The 14,403-nt window shown below is 46.4% G+C and overlaps 1 pseudogene; it reads left to right on the forward strand.

Annotated features, from left to right (window-relative positions):
- The first annotated feature begins 440 nt into the window (after positions 1-440).
- Positions 441-14,403, forward strand: part of LOC119271810 — a 34,156-nt pseudogene continuing 20,193 nt past the window's right edge.

Raw genomic sequence — 14,403 nt, forward strand, 5'->3', positions numbered from 1 at the left:
CGCGGTCAGCTCGCAAGCCGACCCACATTCCCACCTGCAAGAAACGGAGCTTTCCGAAGACGGCGCGCATAAGCAAAGCCGGTTCCTCAAGATAGGAAGCTGACCAAGCTTCTCGTCCCTTTGTCAGCCTTGAAGCTCGATCAGCTTCGAGGACTACTGTCGGAGTAAATAACCACGGGTAGCCTAGCCGGCCCCCCTGGCCCTTCTAAAAAAATTACGAGCCGATCCGGCCCTCAAGAATCCAAGACGTGGGGCCGCCTTCCCCTTGCCGGCTGTCTCCTAGGCCGACTATCGGAAGGCGGCCCAGCTTTAGTCCTCATGAAGAAAGCCGCGGGAGGGCCGGCTCCAAGAAGCCGGCCACGAGAAGGCCGACTCCAAGAGGCCGGCTCCCACAAAGCGGTCAAGATCGTACCCTCGAAGTCTGCATCCACATAACGGCGATGTGGCGGGGCGATGCATCCACAGTAAAGCCTGCCACCTCCGAATCCCAGAGCACACCTGGCACAGTGCGCCGTACGGGGTGGCCATGACCCGTCCGGCGCGGCACTGTAGCCATATTGACCCTGATGCCACCCACGATGGGCTGTCAGCGTGGCCCACGGGCGGTGGGCCCCTTCAGGTAGAGAGACACCCGAAGGCGGCCAGGCCTCCCCCAGTCGGCCCAAGACAGGGCCGGCTTCCCGCAACCGGCTTGCCTCCTCCCACGAAGGAGACGCCCCATTAAGGAGACAAGACGCGGTGAGGCTACAACGATCGCACGCCGGGCGGCGGCACTGTAGCCACGCCCACCTCGGCGAAACCCTCGTCACCAGGTTGAGGCAACAGTAACCAGCCACCGACAAGGCCCTGGACAGTGGGGCCTGCCTGTCGACCAAGGAGCCGGCAGCCGGCGGGACCCACCAGCCGGCGGGCCCCAGCAGCCGGTGCAGAAGCCGGCGAGCGTAGACACAGCTGGCTGGGGCCCACGCCCAGCCGGATTACCATTGTACCCCCGGGGAGTGGGCCTATATAAACCCCCGGGGCACCCATGCAAAGGGTGGATGAGAGCTAGTTTTAGACGCCACATAGAGAGGAGAGGAGAGCAAGCCGTGCCCTTCTTCTTCCTCTCGCCAAACAGCTCAAGGAGCATCTTGTAGCCACTCGTTCATCTAGTGATCATACGGAGACCCCGCGGAGCAGCAGTAGGGGTGTTATCTCCTCGGAGAGCCCCGAAGCTGGGTAAGATTCGCTGGCGTGCATGTCTTCGCCTCATCCCGCTTCCAGGCACCGGCGACGTCTTACTAGCTCCCACAATGATAAGCCACCCGTTGGCATATGTCGCACCTACCACCCGACAACTCTTCAGGTCGTTGGTTTCCTCTTTCCAGCCCCCGCTTTACTGCACTTGTTGCCGTCTCCAATCCACGATATGATGATCCCGCTCTTGTTGCTGCTCTTCGCTTCCTTCTTTCTCTGATTCACGCCGCCTGCCGGCGCGACCTGCTCATCCAAGAGATGTGGCGACCTGAACATCACCTACCCGTTCTGGCTGGAGGAGCCCGGCCGGCCGCCCTGCGGGTCCCCGTCGTTCCAGCTCAATTGCAATGGAAGCCAAGCGCTCCTCAGTCGCTCCAGCTTGGGGGGCTACCAGGTCGTTAGTGTCTTCACCGAGAACTCCTCCTTCATCGCCGTGGACAACAACCTCCCGCTAGATGACGGCTGCCCCAAGGGGTGGTTCAACATCTCATTAGATCTCGGGCTGAGTCCGTACGTCATCAGCAACAAGAACAGCGAGCTGCTCGTCCTCGACAAGTGCACGGAACAGCTGGTGACGCCGCCTGGATTCAACCGCACGCGTTGCGCCAATCAGTCCTTCTTCCGCCTTGGCGGGGAGTACGGCAGTCACCGTGAACCGGGCGTTGTCCCGCTGGCCTGCCGTCTCTCGGTCGTGCCGGTTCTTGGTTTTGCGGATGGCGACGATTACGTCTCCAGCATGAGGCAAGGGTTCCTGCTTGAGTGGGCAGTTCCGTCAGATAATTGTGCCAAGTGCGAGGCAAGCCGCGGGCTGTGCAGGTATGCCAACGACGGCTCCGGGTTTTTCTGCAATTGCTCCGGCGACGTGTACCCCGAGAAGTGCGGTGAGTCCAGAAAATTAACTAGCTCGGCTCTCCAGTTATATCTTTAAATGTTTATTTACAATTTTACATGAAGCGCTCTTGCATAGTTCCAAAAAAACAAGATCAGAAAATTAACTCTGCGCACTGAATCTCATTGCTTCGTCAATTCTTACACCTTTGAACTTGCAAAGCAAACTAGGTTATTCACATGTAAAAATTGAAGTGCCGAAACAATGGTATTCGGAGAAGTAACATCACATCGCACCTATCCTTTCCAAAAGTCATTCTTCACCCAGAAGTACTCAAGTCCTCCGGCCCCAGTCTTCCGTCGAATCGCTATCTATTTGCCTCAAAACTCACAATCCCGTTAAACTCACAAAATTGCATAACATGTTGCTAGCTGAAAAACTTTTTTTTGTATTGTGTAGCTGAAAAAACTGAAGTATCATCTATTACACCAGAAACGAGCAGTGCTCCACTTGCTTCAAAAAATATATGGGACTGTACTGACACTGATAACGCTTGGCGCCTCCGATACTGTTGTAATTGGGCACAAGGAGGCAAGTAGAAAAAATTCTCGGAATTCTAACCCTGAGATTCAAATATGTTTTATAGAAAGAATTCTAAGAACTAAATCCCTGCAAAATTCGTTGTAAATCGTTGAATAAAAAATACCCTATTCATTTCATGGATTTGCTACTTCAAAGTTAGCTGTGAAATTACTTTTCCTACCATGGCCAAGTTGCACAACAAAATGGCTAACTTTTTTACAGTCAAAAGGGCGTGATGTCTACATGTAGAAATGTGCAACTGAAGGTGAGATTTTTTTTGTGTTGTGCGTTTAAAGTGTGAAGGTTGTACTACCAATATTAGAATCTAGCTAGGTAGCACACACGACCATAAAGCAGCCGGAACCGAAATAATCAGGCCAATCATCCTGGTCGCAGCGACATCATTGGCTTGCGGAAGTCATCGCCATGTACCCCGTCAAAGTCGTCACACTGAAATTTCAGAAGCCATGGCTTACCAGTCCAAGAGGCCAACTGGGGAACTTCGTGGAAGATGATTGCTTGGTCAAATTTCCGGTTAAATAATCTGGCTAATAGTGGTACCCCGCTCACTTGCCGTCGGTGATACAGGTGTTTAGGTGCTACCATGATACGGGATTTCGCGAGCCGTTGGATCCAAGATCTAAGGTTGACAGCCACATTCTTGGACGTGTACGTAAATATCAGATTTTTGGATGGTTTTGTTGCAAAGTTGCAGGAGTTGCGCCCTTCACCATTGGATCTCAGATCCAACGGTTCACAGGAGCTCGTATCATGGGAGCGTTTAAGCTCCCGTATCACCTGATACTCACTCTGCCGTCCACATATATTTTATGTTTGGTCCCCTCAAAAAAAGAACACCACAATATTATCTCTTACGTGTAGTCTCTACCTTCCCATAGCCCACGACCACGGTATTATATATCTCTTCGTGGAGCTTTGCTACACGCACAGAGACATGGCAACTGACTATTACGGGGAAGCTGAGCTGGAATCATTTAATTTGAAGAAATCAAGATGGGGGACCCACACTCCCTGAAAATCAGGGGGTGGAGATTAGTTAACGAAGAGAAGCCCCGTAATAGTTCGTAAAGGTCCGTTGATATAGAATTTTCGCTCTTCGTGGTGGGCTGGTGGCTGCCGCTGATGCTAGTGGTGGCCGGGGAGCATTAGAGTGGAGACTGCTCAGCCCAGAAGTGCGGCAAAGTCGGCATCTTCGATCGGTTCTAGCTCACCGACAAGGTTACGGAAAGATCATGTGGTCATCCTTACTATCTGGACTTCGATGTCGTTTGCCATAGGAAAAATAAACATTAGCCTAGACTCAATGAAAAAAAATCCTATGATATGAACCAAAGGACATCTCCTATCCTTTTCTTATTCATAGGATTTGAGATATCGATATATGTCGTCTCATTTTGTATGACTTTTCTATCCTATGATTTTTTTTATCCTATGAACCAAAGGATGCCTAAGAGGAAGTCACCATGGTTCCCACTCGATGAAATCACACGTGATGGTACTTAAATAGTTTCGTGTACAAGACTTGGGTGTTTTATTTCAAATCATGTAGCAGCTTCTCTTATCAAATGAACTAGCCATCTCTGATAACACCAAAACTATATTAGAAATAAAGGATATAGCACGCAGCTTTGGGGAGTTAGGTGAGCAATGCATGCAATTGGAGGCGTGCAGAGGGTTATTTCCCCTTTCTTCTATAATATATGATACGCACACTCATGCGTATTCGAGAAAAAAAAAGAGCAATGCATGCAATTGGAGGCGTGCAGGGTGCGGAAGGCAGACTGGGTTAGGAAACTTGGCCATGATTGTGTGCGGTCGGATGCAACGGCGTAGACGGGTCCGTCGTGGAGAAAATGTGCTAGGAGAAAACCGGTGGCATTGCATGCCTCACTAACCTGACAATCAGGACCCACGAGACATAACGGTCACAAAATTTTAAAAAGGAAAAAATATGGCAACAGTTTTGATTGATGAGGTATAATGGATGAAACTGTGCTAGTGGGGTACCTGGTGTCAAAACTGCCAATTAGGAGGTAAAATGCGATGTTTTAAACTAAGAACAGTAATGTTTTTATGTAACTAATGTAAAACAAACGAAAACACTAACACCGACACGTGTGGGCGTCTGGCAACTCGCCCACACGCATGAATGCCCGTCCAATCAATTCTGCACGAATCTTGGCGCGTTGTATCAGTTTTTATGTGCATTGTAGGACTAAGCTGGTGTGTGGGCATTCATCCGGTCGCCCACACGTTCTTTTTCACCACACGGGGGCTGGTGTGTGGGCGTTTAGTAATTCGCCCACACACCAGTTTTCACGCACACGGAGGGGGCTGGTGTGTGGGTGTTTATCACTTCGCCCACACACCCGTCTCCTCGCCCACACCCAAAGCTGGCAGTTGCCATGTGTTTCTGCAGGGTACATGGAAACTGCCCTAGCTTTGCTTGTAAACAGATGGCAACTCTTTTTTACCCGAGTTGTCATGTGTTTTTACATGGTACATGGCAACTGCCCTAGCGTGCACGTAAGCAGATGGCAACTCTTTCCCTTTATATGGCAACTGCCCTAGCGTGCTTGTGAGCACATGGCAACTCTCTCTTTTAACCGAACATGTTTTTTTGCCATGCCTTTTTGTAGTGCTACATGGCAACTGCCTAGTGTTAGTGGGTGGGTCCTAAAATTTTGAAATCATGACAACTGCAGTAGACCAGACCATACATGACAACTGCAGTTGAGCAACCATGGCAACTGTAGTTGTCCGACATGGCAACTGAAGTTCAACGACATGGCAACTGTAGTTAAACGAACATGGACGAGGGTCTGGACCATGGCAACTGCGGGACGCGCGCTGACTATCACGCGGGGCGTGCGGGACCACGAGGTACGAGGCCTGACGTACGGGGCGTATGGGCGTTATCTATTTCGCCCACACGCACGCGTGTGAGAGGGATCGGGAGGAAAAAAAAGAGGTGTGTGGGCATTACTTGTTTTGCCCACACGTAGGTGTGTGGGCTGTTCCTCTTATACACCACATAAAATGTGTGGGCAGACCTCCTAACACTCACACGTGTGGCACTTATCGGCGTCCAAAACAAAATGTGTACAAACAAAGAGAAAAATAAACAACGAGCCTTATCCAAGTCCTGTTCCCGGCAACATGATACGACTAGAAGAATATGTCAAGGCTATAAATTGGTTCCAATTCACGTGTATATTATTGTCGAACTGAAGGTCAGACCGCTTTTTTTTATCAGATATTGTTTCCTACCAAGTGTGAAAGGTTGTACAAAAATTAGAATCTACTCCCTCTGTAAATTTTTATAAGACGTTTTAGGTTACAACTGGTAGTATTATTGTAGATACTAGCGGACAAAAGCATGAAGTAGCAGATACCGAAAGAACAAGACTAAGCATCCTGATTCCAGTCACATCAGGGGCTCACGGTGGTCATGGCTTACCCCGTCAAAGGGGGTTACCCTGATATTTTAAGACATCATGGCTTACCAGTTCAAGGGGTCACACCATGAATTTGTGGACGATGATCGTTTTTGCTTAGACCACGGTATTCTCTCATACGTGTAGTCTATGTCCGGATAACCCATGACCACCGATCCAGCCCCCCTTTGTTGTTCACTTTAATCTTCCCAAGTCTTCCACTCCTATGGTCCCGTGTTGCTGGTTCTTCTGGGCCCTGTGGCTACTACTGATGCACGCAGTCGCGGCGGCTGAGGAACAGGTGGAAGCAGGCTGCTCGGCCTTGGCCAAGAGTTGTGGCAACCTCACCATCTCCCACCCATTTTGGCTCGACGACTGGGAGACGGGAAGATCATGTGGCTCCTCGGGCTTCGAGGTCACTTGCTTTAACAACAGCAGTTCAGTTCTACTGAGCTCTAAACCCACCGGCTTCGGCTTTGCATGTTGAAATATACTGCCCACCTTCCTCTATCAGTTTGGATTTTTGGATGAGTTAGCTGGTGTATAAATTCAATATGGTATCCGAGCTAAGAGGTCTTGAGTTCAAGACTCTGCCAACGCAGTATTAAATAAAACGATTCTGTGGCCTACATCGATCCCACGTCTAAGGACTAAAATAGCCTAGACGTGAGGGGGAGTGTTGAAATATACTGCCCACCTTCCTCCATCAGTTCGGACTTTTGGATGAGTTGGCTGGTGCATAAATTCAATATTGCAATCATCAACATCTCTTACGAGGAAGAAAGGTTACACCTCGTTGATCTAGGCAAGTTGAAATTGTTGAGTGCCTCCAACAGGTGTGAATCCTCAATCTGGAACACCTCCGTCAAGCTGGGTCCCCGGTTTAGGATCGCCCCCGTCAACCTGTGCTTCATCTTGTACAATTGCACAGAGAAGGTCGCCATGGCACATGAAGACAGAGACCTAGTTCAGACAAGCATCAGGTGCGGGAGAGAGCAAGGTATTTGTCCGCGCAGGTGGCCGTTATAATGAGACGAGTGACTACAGTGACTATGCCTTGGAGGGCTGCGATGCTACTGTCATCCCGGTGTTGGGTTCTTCGTCGGGCGAGGTGAATGCAAACGACTATGAGCGGCTCATTAACGATGGCTTCCTCTTGACATGGGATGAGCCTCCTGCCTTGCTGGAAAGCTCACCCGTCAAATAATCTTTTAACAAGTTCATAGCTAAGCTCGAACGTGCAGTGCCTTTGTTTGGATTTCCCTTGTGGAACCAAGCAACCAATCATGTCACTCACTTATTACTCGTAGCTCAACCACGAGTTATTACTGAAACTCATGGTTTGCAATACAAACAATTTATAAAGTTATCATGGGATGCTGAGAGAGAAATACAGAACAGGAACGTACCATGGCAGCGCTCCTTCCTAAATATAAGTCTTTTTAGAGATTTCAATATACATACGAAGCAAAGTTAGTGAATCTGCAATCTAAACTACGTCCATATACATCCCTATGTAATCCATATTGAAATATCTAAAACTTATATTTAGAATCGGAGGGAGTATTTGTCTTTGCTCACATCGTCCGCACAATTCATCACCAGACACCAGATCTCCTACCGTTCCGATGTGCCCAACCAGCTTGCCGTCGGTGCTGTTCCGAATTTCCTACATCCAAATTCACAAGATTAGACTACACACTGCTAGTTGGAACGAAGTACACCTAATTGACCCAAGACTTGCAATGTTCCACTTGCTTCAAAAAATGGATGGGACTCTACCGACAGTGAGAACGCACCATGCTTCCAGTCAATGTGCCCAGATCGGCATCTTCTACGGCAATAGCTCCTTAATCTAAACATAAAAATAGATTAACCTCAAAACACGTTCGCGATCAAGCAGTGCACCTACTAAATACTATGGATCAAGACATTTGGATCTTGGCTCTTCTCTAGCTAGTGGGAATAGAAAAGTAAATGTGCCCACAGAACCAGTCAAAGTCGTTGGCGAATCTCCGCAAAAGAAGTCGTTGACTAACACCATTCATATTATCTTCTCCGTTATGTTTGTCCTTCAATCTCTTGAGCTAGAGCCATCCTTCCCCATTACCAAAGTCAGTCTCCTCAATCAAACTGCCGGCATGTATCCAACCTCACTGCTCTTCATCTTGATGTCACTGTTCCTCTTCCATCAACAGGCACATGCCGAGTGTGAGCCGGTGGCGTGCGGGAACTTCATCATCAAGTACCCGTTCTGGCTCGGCGCGCCCAGCCGACCCCCGCCGGAGCACTCCTGCGGCCACCCGGCCTTCGAGCTCTGGTGCATCAACAGCAACACCACAGCTTCCATGAGCGGCTCCCCCATCCACGTCCTTAACATCGACTACGCCACCAGCTCCTTCGTCGTCGTCCACAACATATAGCTGCTGAAAACTTGAAATACATAGCCAGTTTCCAGAACATGGGGATAAACTATAGTGAAAAATGCAATAGTTGTCTTCGTTGAGCGATATCTGTTGTGTAGAGCGTGGAGTGGAATAGTGCGCTCGGTCAAGCTTTAGTCCACGGCAGATGTCACATCGCAAGAATAGACTAATCAAAGATTTTGATGTCACCGGAAAATTGACGAGTCGACGACAATGATACTTTGACCAAGTCCGCATTCGTTGTTTCCTCCTCGCTTCTCATAGGTTTGGAAAAGGGATCTTCTTCTCTAGTTTGCACACTTGTAAGTACATGCTACAACGGTGAAAGAAGGTGGACCTGTTTCATGTCCTGCAGCTGCTCAGTGCTCACTACCCTCCTCTCTAGCACCACCGGCACTACCGGAATAAAACCCTATGCCAACGGCCTGAAGCTGTCGGCATACGCCTACGGCTTTCCCTAGGCCGTCGGCATTTCTCGGACTATGCTGACGGCCCCGACAAAAAGCCGTCGGCTTAGGGCTTTATCGGGCAGTGCGGTGATGCTTCGTCGTCGACGTCCTGCGAGCCAGCGTCATGCGGTGGCCTCCTGGTCATGTCATCGATGGCGGCTCAAACATGGTGGAGTTGGCGCGGCACCGTGTGCTCTCATGTTTGCTTGGATAGGCTGCCTCCTGGTGGATGCATGCAGGTGCAGTAATGCATGCTTGCGAAAGAATAATCCACGTGTGCTGATCCACTTCCCACTGTATTATTCGCCCACATGACAATGATAGATAGGCTACGAACACCCAGGAACCGCCTCTCAGGTCGTCGGTAACGACCAAAGAAAAGAATGGAGGATGAGGAATGGTTGGTTTTTTTCTTTTCCCGAGCAGTAGGTAAGGAGGAGTTCAAACCAAAACCCGGACCGACGGCCTTCCTCCGGTCACTGGCAATTGGGCCCAGAGGATCCATGTGGCGGATCTGATAGAATTTGTCTAAAAAATTCGAAATAATTACAACATTTATGAAATTTCTGTCATTTCAGCGAGGAGTGAAATATTTCTCTATTTGAAATTTTAAATCTATCAATTAACTCTCACTTTTGTCTTTGTCAAAATATTGATAAGGTTGACGAAATATCAATCTTCCGCATATTTGTTTTTTTTTCCTTCTGCTTTCTCATGTGATTATCTAGTTAGCAGTTTACATTTCTCACCGAAATATCTCTAGTTCTTTCATCCTCCTATCCACCAATTGTCTGGTGGCAGGGGTTCTGGTGATAGGGGTACCTAGCTCACCAGGATTCAACCCGGTATGCGGATCCGTCTTCGATTCTTGTTACCTGTCCACTAGCTGAATTTAGTCTAGTTCAGTGTTCAACTGGTTATCATTGTTCTCCCCTCCGAAATCCTTTGTATATGGTCAGGGTTTAGGGCTTACATAGGCAACATTTGTGTGGGGACATCCACATCGTGTATTCTTTGTGGCTCTGCGCAGCTACCTACCCGAGTGTGGCCACCATACCTTCTCCAGTTCACCCGCGACAGCACCGACAAGGCCTCCCTCTGGATGAGAACCTCGTCATCTCCTACCCAGAAAACTCCATCTGTGTCACCAACCTCTAGCTCTCCAATAGTGTGCGTGACATAGAACTCCACATGGACACCTCTTCTAATTCCGCATTAACGCTGCCAACGAGGAGCTCTTCTTCCTCTACAACTGCGCCTTGCATGCGCGGCCGCCTCCGCTTACATAGGAATCCACGAACCATGCCAGTGGATCCAACACAGGTCGCTCAATAACTCATTTGTGTGGCTTGTTGCGGCGTACAAGCCTGGTGACATTTGAAGGCCGATTTAGAGAACTGTATGTTCCTGATGATGCCAGTGTTGGCCGGCGGCTGCAAAGCAGGGAGAATTTGCAAGATCAATATCCCCTACGATATCTTCAAGTGCCACTGCTCCAGCAGCGTGTCTTTGTCCATCATCTGTGGGCGGAATTAACATATATAATAGTGACGGTGAGTTTGATCGTAAAATAAGATACACCGCTTCTGTAGATTAAATAGTCTTCAATTTTAGCGCACTAAGTTCAGGTGGTTTACAAGAAAAATGAACACAACATGTGCGTACCTACTAGATGTAAATGGTTTCCATTTATCTCCTACTAGTATGGCTGGTTTACTCTGTTTTTTAGTTAGGGGGTTCTGATCGTTTTTGTGAGATCTTTTGTATCACCATTTTAAGCTCATATGTGTAAGTTGCAGCATTGATTACGGGGTCTGGAAAAGATTTGGGCTGAGGTTGTAATACCTGATTGAACCTTTGGGGTCGATCACAAAACTAAGTCTTATCAGTCTCATTGACTAAATGAAATTGGGGGTGGGACCTCCTTAATTCTAAGAAAAGCATGCCCATACCTTCTAATTACTACACTACGGATACTAAAATGCCTGACTAGTGTAAACCCAACAGTATGCACGCTGCTGGTCTAGTTTTGTAGCATAAGCACACAATCTTCGGTTTAGCCACACCGGTTCATGCTGCTGGTAAATAAGATATTTGCAGGAAAAATTAACATAGCATGCATTTTCCTGCATGTAGATTGAAATGTACCATCCAACAATGCCATTTGAACATACTTATAGATCACAGTTTATGTGATCGCTCATATTGACTACTAAATCTGCACAAACCCTATAACTACTTTTTTTGTCGAACCTGTATTTCATCAACATAGCTGCTCTATCAAAAGGAAGTCAGATAAGTAGAACATGTTCTCTTGTTCTTCACCATCTTGCAATGTTTTTTTTGGTATACTTCTTCAGCAGAATATTAAATATTCATATGCGATGCTTGTCTCTTCCCTATGAAAAAACAACCAACGTAATACTATTGCGTGACACTGTTTTTACTCATAAATGTTATGTTACATTCCAGGTAGTGAGAGGAGAGGGAAGAAGATTATGCTAATAGGTATGCTATTTTTTTGCCATCTTTCCATATGTAGTACTAGTTTTGCAACCATGTACTCTTGCAGAAAGAGAAATTTATACCACTGATGGTCTGGAAATCATAATGAATGTACTATAATTTCTGGTACAAAAGAAAATAACATCAGCTTCCATCTCTCAGGTACTACATCAGCAGCTGCAACCTTTCTCTGTGCATGTCTTTATGTGCTGATATGGCATAGAAAAGGGAAAAGACTATGGTTTCTCCTTTGCAAGAAGGCTAGCAGCAACACTGAGAAGAATTACGAGGCCATGATAGTATCATATGGATCCCTAGCTCCAAAAAGATACATGTACTCAGAGGTAATGAAGATAACTTCTTCTCGTAACGAACAGCTTGGTAAAGGTGGTTATGGTGTGGTTTTCAAAGGAAAACTATACGATGGTCGCCTGGTTGCTGTGAAATTCTTGCATGACTGCAAAGGAAATGGGGACGAATTTGTGAATGAGGTTATGAGCATTGGCACGACCTCTCATGTTAATGTTGTTAGCTTATTTGGATTTTGTTTGGAGGGCTCAAAACGAGCTCTTATATACGAGTACATGCCCAATGGTTCCTTGGATAAGTACATTTACTCAGAGAACCCCGAAGAAATTTTAGGATGGGAGAGGCTCTATGCGATAGCACTCGGGATTGCTCGTGGCCTCGAATACTTGCACCATAGCTGTAATACACGTATCGTCCACTTTGATATCAAGCCCCAAAATATCCTTCTAGATAAAGATTTTTGCCCAAAGATTGCTGATTTTGGTCTAGCTAAATTGTGTCATACAAAGGAGAGCAAGCTTTCAATGACTGGTGCTAGAGGAACAATTGGGTTCATCGCTCCAGAAGTTCACTCTCGAACCTTCGGAGTGGTTTCAACAAAGTCAGATGTTTATAGTTATGGAATGATGCTTTTGGAGAAGGTTGGAGGCAGGAGAAATGTAAAATCAATTGTTGAAAATTCCAGCGAAAAGTATTTTCCAGACTGGATTTACGACCACTTTGCGCAAGATGATGGATTACAAGCATGTGAAATCACAAGAGAAATGGAGGAAATCGCGAGAAAGATTACCTTAATTGGCTTGTGGTGCATACAGATATTACCTGCATATCGCCCTACTATAACCAAGGTTCTAGAAATGTTTGAGAGAAGTTCAGATGGCATGGACATGCCACCAAAGCAAAACTTCTGTGGGTTGATGTAAGATATTTCTCCATGCATCTTTGTTTCATTAATTTTCATTCAAGTTACTATATCGAATGATTTATTTCAGTAACTTGACATACGTGATTATCTCTCTTTTTCAGTGAAAATTCAGCTCACAATTATAATGTACAAAGTGCAAGTTCTACCAGATCTGAGGAGATTTGATTGTAAATTCAAAAATTCTACAACGATTGCCAACTCTTTGAGAACGCGACCTGTACCTAAGATAAACAAGCGCAGTGGAGTTCGGCATTGTATCATAAAACACACATAATTGCTAATGCATAATTGCTTCGAAATTCCTTGGTTTCAGTCAACCATCTCAGACTTCAAATTTGCTTTCGGATACCACCACTTTCCTTCTTTTGCTTATAGAAATTAGAGAGAAGGGCAATATGGTGGGAATCTAAGGTGGAAATTAAAATTTAAGTAGCCTGTGCAACAGACCCTTATTCCAGGCATGCGTAAACTAGAGTAAGTTAGCACTATCTGGAACAATGTATAGCTTGCTATTCTGGTTATAAACAGAACTTGGATAAATGTATTGCTGAAGTTCATTATTAAATAACTTGACCGACAAGTTCACTTGTTGTTCCAGTGAAGATTCGGCACACAATATGAGCGTACAAGGTGCATGTTCTACCATTTCAGAAGATTTGAGCCTTATGAATTCAAAATTTGTTCAATGGACTTGATTCAGAAATTAAACAAAGCAACATCATATTCAAGTTGTATCATAAGACATATTTCATATATGCACAGATGGGTGGCTCTACCTTGAACAAACAGACTCGGACAGATGTTTCCAGAGTTTCCATTAAATCAAACATACTGCCCAAGTTAGAAAAACATTACTTCGTCACATGGAGCATGTCAAGAAGTAGGGGATATGATGTTATACCCGTGTTCATCATAGATAGGAGTAGTGATGGCCAACTTGCATTGCTAATTCTCTTGCACATACTGGTTAGTTCTGTCAAAGAATTAATATTAGCTTCCTTTCAGAAGTATAGTATGGTACTGAGCAGAAGAGAAACATAAATAGGGGGAAATAGGTGATAGTACTAAATGATGTTTCGACTTCCGAAAATCAGCCATGGTTCTAACACTGGTCACCCCATTACCAGTTCACATTGGTGTTAGCCAGGACCTTTCCAGATTACTGTATTTGATACGAATCAAGAAATCAAAACAGGTGTTTGAGGAATTGGGTGCTCAAGTTTCAACTGCAAGGAAACCTATTATTTTATCTTTTGGGAACAACGAGGCTTCCAGATTGCTGATTTCCTTCAAAATTCAGTAAGATGCCATTCAGGCTAGAGAAGAACTAGCTAAAATTCAGATCCCCAAAGTGTCCTTGCCAGTGTACCCAACTAAATATTACCTATAACCAAAGTTTGCCTATAACCTATTCAATTCAGCAGATCCGCACTAAGAAGAAATCCATAGTAATAATCATAGCAGTTGAAGGGGCATGCTTACTTGGTAAGTACTAGGAGCTGCTCTTCACCACCACCGTCATTTCCTCGTCGCTGCCTCGTCGGCGACAACTCATGCCATGTCGCGATTGCTCGTTGATTTCCTTGTTGCCGGCGGCACTCTCTGTTGGCGCCGCCTCTCCTTGCAGCGCCGCTCTTCTTCTACCTCGAGCTGCCTCGCACAGCTCTCTCTCTCCTCTCTATCT

This window comes from Triticum dicoccoides, chromosome 3A, assembly GCF_002162155.2.
Source record: "Triticum dicoccoides isolate Atlit2015 ecotype Zavitan chromosome 3A, WEW_v2.0, whole genome shotgun sequence".
Classification (NCBI taxonomy): domain Eukaryota; kingdom Viridiplantae; phylum Streptophyta; class Magnoliopsida; order Poales; family Poaceae; genus Triticum; species Triticum dicoccoides.